The sequence below is a fragment of the Hyperolius riggenbachi genome, chromosome 12 (genome assembly GCF_040937935.1).
Source record: "Hyperolius riggenbachi isolate aHypRig1 chromosome 12, aHypRig1.pri, whole genome shotgun sequence".
In the NCBI taxonomy this organism is placed as follows: domain Eukaryota; kingdom Metazoa; phylum Chordata; class Amphibia; order Anura; family Hyperoliidae; genus Hyperolius; species Hyperolius riggenbachi.
Genome location: NC_090657.1, coordinates 189,694,505 through 189,702,563, shown reverse-complemented (window position 1 = coordinate 189,702,563; position 8,059 = coordinate 189,694,505). Strand labels below are relative to the sequence as shown.

Here is an 8,059-nt window from a genome sequence, read left to right as displayed (position 1 = left end):
CTGAACCTTGGTTGAAGGAGATGGGGCAGGGAAAAGGTTGGGCTAAAAAGCCCTGTGATGGTATCCTTACTCCGAGGATCGGAGGTATTCAGAGGAGCATGTCCAGGAACAATTTGACTTTTTTTTTCAAATTGTATCGGCACCACTACTAGAAAAGGTGGGAGTTGCTGCCTGGAAATCTGGACTCTCTTGGGTGCTGGTCGTGGATGAGCTGGACCCTGACAGCGGTGGCCCATATTGACTGCCTCTGTAGCCGGTGTACATCTGTGATGATTGCCAGGTGGGCACCGCTGTTGGTTGTGGGGGTCTAAAAATTGGTGGTTGCAATAATGGCGTGTCCATGTGCTGTTTGATCACCTCCAGCAAAGTGGAATGGCACGCCATCAAGTTTTGGGAAGGCACCTTTTCCAAATATGGTATTAGAGACATCACAGTGTGAAAACACGGGTGTGCCTGCAATTTCAGTAGTTCCTTGCTTTGTTGATGCATTTGCTGCATCATGTTCTGCAGCTGGCCCACCGACTGATGATGCTGCGCACGCAGTTGGTCGATTGCTCCTCTGTGCATCTCATGCATCATTTTAAGCTCGTCCCTGTAGTGCCCATGTACAGCGTCGAGCTCACATTGCAGTGAAGTGATGTGGGACTTGTACTGCTCCATGATATGGCCCCTGTCCTCATCTTGCAACTGCCGGGTTATGAGAGTTTGGTGGCTCTGAAGAATCCCGAGAAGTCCGGAGACAGCCCCGGACATCTCGGACTCTGTCTCTCTCCTTGTTGGGGGGAGGGTACCTCGACGCCTCACTGGTGTGGTGGTCCTCACTGGTGGTGTGGCAGCATCTTCCCGTCCTCTGGCCTGTGTCGGGGTTGCCCTGCGCGCTGGTTGTGCTGCAGTCTCTCGGTGCTCCTCACTTTGTTCTTGTTCCCCGGGAGCTTCCATAGCGGTCGATTGTGGAGGTGCAGCTTCATCCACACTCGGTCCTGCAACCTCAACATCCAAGCTCTCTTCTCCCAAGTCAACATCAAAGGAGAGAGCTGGGATAGCTAAGGACTCCCTCCTCCTACTCCTCTCCTCGGGGACATAGGTTACATCGGCGACGTCATCATCCACCAAGCTCTCCTCACTGCTGAACCGTGCCTCCTGGGTCGGTTCCTCTTGCTCCAAATTGTCTTCAGTCCTGTAGATAAAAACAATATTTATTGGTGTGCCAAACAGCATGTGGCGTCAATTCACAGAGCTAGCAAACACTAGCAAACACTTTATCAACCGTTTCTACCAAACATTTGATAAAGCTTGTGAGAAAAGTTCGCTAGCCATGGGAATTGAGGCCAGTTTATAGCAATACATGGCCGAAGTCATGGTAGTTGTCTGCTAAAATGAGCTCTCAGTTCCTGCCCACAGTAGTGGTACTTACAGTCTAGGTTCCAGGCTTGCATTGATGAAAGACAATTGCTTTGCAAATTGGTAGTCTTTTTGTCGCTTTCCCCCGCCACTGCCACTTCGTTCGGCAAGTTTTTTCTTCCGTAGCCATTTCACGTATGCATCACGTATATTGCGCCACCTTGTCTTGAACCTTTCTCCTGTAACGACATGAAAAATTGATTTCGATTATTTCTCTTGTAGGTACATCGCAACTGGACAAACATATACATCGCTACATGTCACATTTCGTATTGGGAAGAGCACGGTGGCAGGCATCGTCGTGAGGACTTCGAGGATCCTTTGGACGCGACTGAGGGCCAGATACATGCCTGTGCCGGACACCACGAAATGGGAGGAGATCGCCCAGGGCTTCTGGACCGAGTGCAAGTTTCCTAATTGTGTTGGCGCACTGGATGGGAAACACATCCGGATTCAGAAACCCGTGGGGAGTGGCAGCCATTATTTCAACTATAAAAAATACTTCAGCATTGTTCTAATGGCAGTGGCAGATGCGGACTACAAGTTTGTGTACGTGGACGTGGGGTCGTACGGTAGTTCCAATGACTCTGGAATTTTCCAGCGTACGACCCTTTGCCGGCTGATGGAGGAAGGCAGACTGCGTCTCCCCTGTGACAGACCCTGGCCTGGGACAAGGGCACCGGCCTACCCCTATGTGTTTGTGGGGGACGAGGCCTTCGCCCTGTCCGACCATGTAATGCGTCCGTACCCAGACAGGGGACTTGATGCCAGCCAGCTACACTTCAATGCTCGGTTGAGCCGTGCAAGGAGAATGGTGGAGTGCACATTTGGGATCCTGGTGTCAAAGTGGAGGGTGTTCCACACGCCCATGCTGCTGAAACCGGGCAACGCAGTTGTCGTGGTGAAGGCAGCATGCATCCTCCACAACTTTGTGCGGCAGGAGGAAAGAGAGACTCCGGAACCCCCGAATGTGCTTCCACTAATGCCCCTGCGGAGGTATGCAACCAGGCCAAGGGTAGTGTCACTGCGGAACAGGGACCAACTGAGACTTTATTTTACCACACCACCAGGACGAGGGTGAATGTTTGGTTTTTAATATGTTTTGTTGAAATGTGTTTATTTTGGAGTTTCAAGTTTGAGTGATTTTAAATGTCTTAATTTTTTACAATAAATTGATGTTTAATAATTGGTCATTGTGTATGTTTTATGTGCACAGGTGGGGTACATCGCAGGTGGGTGGGAGACATCACAGGTGGGTGGGATACATCAAAGGTGGGTGGGATACAGCACAGGTGGGGTACATCACAGGTGGGGTACAGGTGGGTGGGATACATCACAGGTGGGTGGGATACATCACAGGTGGGGTACAGGTGGGTGGGATACAGCACAGGTGGGGTACAGGTGGGTGGGATACATCACAGGTGGGGTACAGGTGGGTGGGATACATCACAGGTGGGGTACAGGTGGGTGGGATACATCACAGGTGGGGTACAGGTGGGTGGGATACATCACAGGTGGGTGGGAGACATCACAGGTGGGTGGGATACATCACAGGTGGGTGGGATACATCACAGGTGGGTGGGATACATCACAGGTGGGGTACAGGTGGGTGGGATACAGCACAGGTGGGGTACAGGTGGGTGGGATACATCACAGGTGGGGTACAGGTGGGTGGGATACATCACAGGTGGGGTACAGGTGGGTGGGATACATCACAGGTGGGGTACAGGTGGGTGGGATACATCACAGGTGGGTGGGAGACATCACAGGTGGGTGGGATACATCACAGGTGGGTGGGATACATCACAGGTGGGGTACAGGTGGGTGGGATACAGCACAGGTGGGGTACAGGTGGGTGGGATACATCACAGGTGGGGTACAGGTGGGTGGGATACATCACAGGTGGGGTACAGGTGGGTGGGATACATCACAGGTGGGGTACAGGTGGGTGGGATACATCACAGGTGGGGTACAGGTGGGTGGGATACATCACAGGTGGGTGGGAGACATCACAGGTGGGTGGGATACATCACAGGTGGGTGGGATACATCACAGGTGGGGTACAGGTGGGTGGGATACAGCACAGGTGGGGTACAGGTGGGTGGGATACATCACAGGTGGGGTACAGGTGGGTGGGATACATCACAGGTGGGGTACAGGTGGGTGGGATACATCACAGGTGGGTGGGATACATCACAGGTGGGGTACAGGTGGGTGGGATACAGCACAGGTGGGGTACAGGTGGGTGGGATACATCACAGGTGGGGTACAGGTGGGTGGGATACATCACAGGTGGGTGGGATACATCGCAGGTGGGTGGGATACATCACAGGTGGGGTACAGGTGGGTGGGATACATCACAGGTGGGGTACAGGTGGGTGGGATACATCACAGGTGGGTGGGAGACATCACAGGTGGGTGGGATACATCACAGGTGGGTGGGATACATCACAGGTGGGGTACAGGTGGGTGGGATACAGCACAGGTGGGGTACAGGTGGGTGGGATACATCACAGGTGGGGTACAGGTGGGTGGGATACATCACAGGTGGGGTACAGGTGGGTGGGATACATCACAGGTGGGTGGGAGACATCACAGGTGGGTGGGATACATCACAGGTGGGTGGGATACATCACAGGTGGGGTACAGGTGGGTGGGATACAGCACAGGTGGGGTACAGGTGGGTGGGATACATCACAGGTGGGGTACAGGTGGGTGGGATACATCACAGGTGGGGTACAGGTGGGTGGGATACATCACAGGTGGGTGGGATACATCACAGGTGGGTGGGATACATCACAGGTGGGGTACAGGTGGGTGGGATACAGCACAGGTGGGGTACAGGTGGGTGGGATACATCACAGGTGGGGTACAGGTGGGTGGGATACATCACAGGTGGGGTACAGGTGGGTGGGATACATCACAGGTGGGTGGGATACATCGCAGGTGGGTGGGATACATCACAGGTGGGGTACAGGTGGGTGGGATACATCACAGGTGGGGTACAGGTGGGTGGGATACATCGCAGGTGGGTGGGATACATCACAGGTGGGGTACAGGTGGGTGGGATACATCACAGGTGGGGTACAGGTGGGTGGGATACATCACAGGTGGGGTACAGGTGGGTGGGGAACAGGTGGGTGGGCCACGGGTGGGTGGGCAACACGTGGGTGACACAAATCCATAGCAAAAGTGGAATACATCACAAGCTAAACCACAAGCCCCCCCAAAAACTTCTAGTCAACATACCCTCTGTGCCTTGCTGTCTCTTGCTCAAGTGCTCAAAGTCCTCCACATACAGCTTGGCAATTTTTTTCCACAGGCCTCTGCATTTTTTGATGTTGCTGTGGTCCGCATCCCCCTTGTCCCACAGGGCTGGTACCTGCTGCACCTGTAGGATGAGGTCTTCTGATGTGTAGGGCCTCACCCCCTCGTTATCAGACATATCGTCAGACATGTTGCTGCCAAACAGCTCCAGCATGAAGTCACTGCTGCTCCACTCTGTGAACGCTGGTGCCATGTGGTCCCCATCCAAAATGGCCACCATACCATAGAGTCAGCATAGGAAGTGTGGTATAACATCCGGTTTTTATAGCCAGTGTGTTGTGCGCTCTCCGGTTCTCATTGGTTTCCATTGGCCGGATGCAACATTCCGGCTCCGGTCCGGATACGTCAGCCGGACCAGCCGGACCAAAAAATAGCGCATGTTGGAACGGACGCCGGAGTCCGGATCCGGTCCGGCTCCGGTCCGGACGAAACGGACGCATGTGAACGGTCGCATAGACTTTCATTGCTATGCCGTGCGTCCGTTTCGTCCGGTCCGCATGCGGTCCGGCACGGCTCCGGCACGGCGATTCCGGATAGCAACCGCTAATGTGAACCGGGCCTTACAGGTTTTGACTTCACTGCTTGTCAGCTGCCTGTGTGAAAGGGCCCTTACATTAACTCGCCGTAAAGCTGGGCATACATCACTTGATGTATGGCCAGATCGACCATTAGATCACATCTATTGCCTGCCCACACACTGCACACAGACTTATGGTAGATTCCAGCTGGAATCGTCCTGCTGTTGCTGCCTGCCAAGCTCCCCAAGTGTGAGGTGTCCCCACTACCCCCCAACCCCTGTGATCCAGCCGACGTCATCAGGACGGTACTGCGCAGGCGCAGAACTACTGCACCTGCGCAATACCGTCCTGATGACGTCGGCCGGACCACATGACTTGCGCGGTGGAGCGCAGAAGACGCCGACCCGGGAACCTGAGCTGGCGAGGTCGGGTTTTTCAGTGGAGAAGACCGAGAGCCTCCGGAGCTGCGGCGAGGGCACAGGGCGGCTACCACAGGCTGGAGGAAGCCCCAGGTAAGTGGATCTTGTTTTTTTTTTTTTTTAACCTTGGATGTTTCCGTTAACCGCCAGCAGAGCTCATTAAGAACAACCATAAAGAAAAGGAGGAGGATTTTATTTACAGGGAACAATAACAGGATCTAAAAACCTGCAGTTAACTAATTTCCCCGACACATTATATGGGTCTGACAAGGGATACCCAAATCGACTGTTCTTCTAGACTTTGCACAGCCTTCCTTATTACCACTGCTGCAGCAGTGCTTATCTGTTACTGAAGCTGTGTTCTTCCCCCTCACTTGCCTCATCTGACTGACAGGTGCCCTCCCCACATGCAATCATCCCATCAACCTTGCATTGAACAAGGAAGTACCAAAACAAACCTGGTAATCCTGGCTGTTTCCCTGAATGATTTGTTTGAGGACCTCATTCACTGAAATAGGATGGGACCACCTCTACTTCTGCTTTTCTGACGCAGCCAGTCTCTTAGTTGGCTATGGCTAGTTACACAAAGGATCCAGTGTACCCGAGGCAGTGCAGGGGGGATGCGAATGGGACACAGATGCATGTTCTCTGCTTAGGACATGCTTCTGTGCCCTCCTCCATCCCCACATGCGATTGTCGCCAATTTTGAGGGCAAGGGAGGAGAGGTATTGCCTGCTCAAAGTCGGGCATAAAATCAATTCTCTATTTTTATCTGGTAAACAAGTAATAAGGATGCTGACCAGGCAATCCAAAAGTTAAAATCTCTATTACTTTTCTTGTTTATAAATGATTATTCCCCAGTTTAACTGACTCTTATTTGGTACGTTGCCGCACAAAGGAAGTTGCAGGGCATGCTGGGTTTTTTTTTTTTTTTACTTCTTTATTTCCCCTCAGACTTAATGTACAGAAGCAAAAAAGGACAACCCAGCATGCCCTGCAACTTCCTTTTTGCGGCAACGTACCAAATAAGAGTCAAGTAAACTGGGGAATGATCATTTATAAACAAGAAAAGTAATAGAGATTTTAACTTTTAGATTGCCTGATTAGCATCCTTATTACTTGTTTACCAGATAAAAATAAAAAATTGATTTTTGATTTTATGCCCGACAGTTACACTTTAAACACCCACTGGGGGCGTCCCTGGCGGCCTTCCCAACTGCCATTGGCCGCTCCTCTGCCTCCTTGCACGCTGCTCTGTGTGAGACACTTGTACTGGGTATGAAAATGATGATGGCAACACACTGTCTTAAGACCCTTGCAAGATGGTCCCCAGCCTCTGAGGGTCACCGAGGAGAGGCAAGAGAAAAGGTGTGAACTTTGGGGGACCTCATCAAAAGTTTGCTGGCGGGCCCAATGATTTGTAGCTACACACCTGTTGCTGGATGTCCTGATTGTACAGAGTTTTGACCTTCTCATGTATCTATGCTGCTCACTATTTACTCTGTACTATGTACAGCGCTGCAGAAGATGTTGGCGCTATGTAAATAAAAAATAATAATAATGGAGGGAAGTTGTCACATATAAAGAGGGGCTCCACCTTCTTGTCTTCCAAGATTAATATCTGGAGTAGGTGAGGCTACTTTATGCATGTTATGGATTAAAGGGAACCTTAATTGAGTAAAAAAAAAAAGTGTAACTTACCTGGGGCTTCTACCCGCCCCTCTGCAGACTTCCTGTTCCCACGCCAGACAAACTGATCCTACGGTCACCCGCAGCAACGACGTTTAGCTTCTGCCGACAAACCAGTCACACCGCCGTCCTGCACATGCGCAGTACGGCGACGGTGGCGTGAGCGAGGACACGTGCAGCCAGAGATGCGCAGGTGCACTGGCCCGTCGGCGATATGAAACTTTGTTGCTGCGGGGGATTGGTTTGTTCCGGCGCGGGAACAGGACGTCTGCAGGGGGATGGTAGGAGCCCCAAGTAAGTTAAACTTTTTTTTTTTTTTTTTTTACTCTGTTAAGGTTCCCTTTAAATATAGATTTATTTAAGCAGCGGTGAGCTGATAACCTAAGCTTGGTTAGATAGTGCCATCATTACTGCCAACTCATCTCTGTTGTCACATATCCAGCAATGATCAATTATAAACTGGCAATAAAGTATTATATGAAGTATAATAAAGTGCATCATGCAGGTGCCTTCCAGTGAACACGCAGAGGCGTTTGCAGCACAGCTCTGTAATAATTAACTGATGTGAAGTTGAGAGGGAGCACTGAACTGGACTTCACCACAAATCAATAGTGGCAGAGATAAACCCATTATATGCAGCCCTGGCATTGTGTAACAGTGCTCCGTATCCAGACTGTGTCTCAATATATTCTATAAACACACAGG

The 8,059-nt window shown here is 51.4% G+C and overlaps 1 long non-coding RNA gene across 1 annotated transcript; it reads right to left on the bottom strand.

Moving 5' to 3' along the window:
* Window positions 1-1,005: 1,005 nt before the first annotated feature.
* On the bottom strand, window positions 1,006-4,727 carry LOC137541608 (uncharacterized). The gene is made up of 3 exons (XR_011025230.1): window positions 4,651-4,727; window positions 1,415-1,580; window positions 1,006-1,177 (listed from the first exon to the last, which is right to left on the bottom strand). It is a non-coding gene; the product is annotated as an uncharacterized lncRNA (long non-coding RNA).
* Between the last annotated feature and the right edge of the window lie 3,332 nt (window positions 4,728-8,059).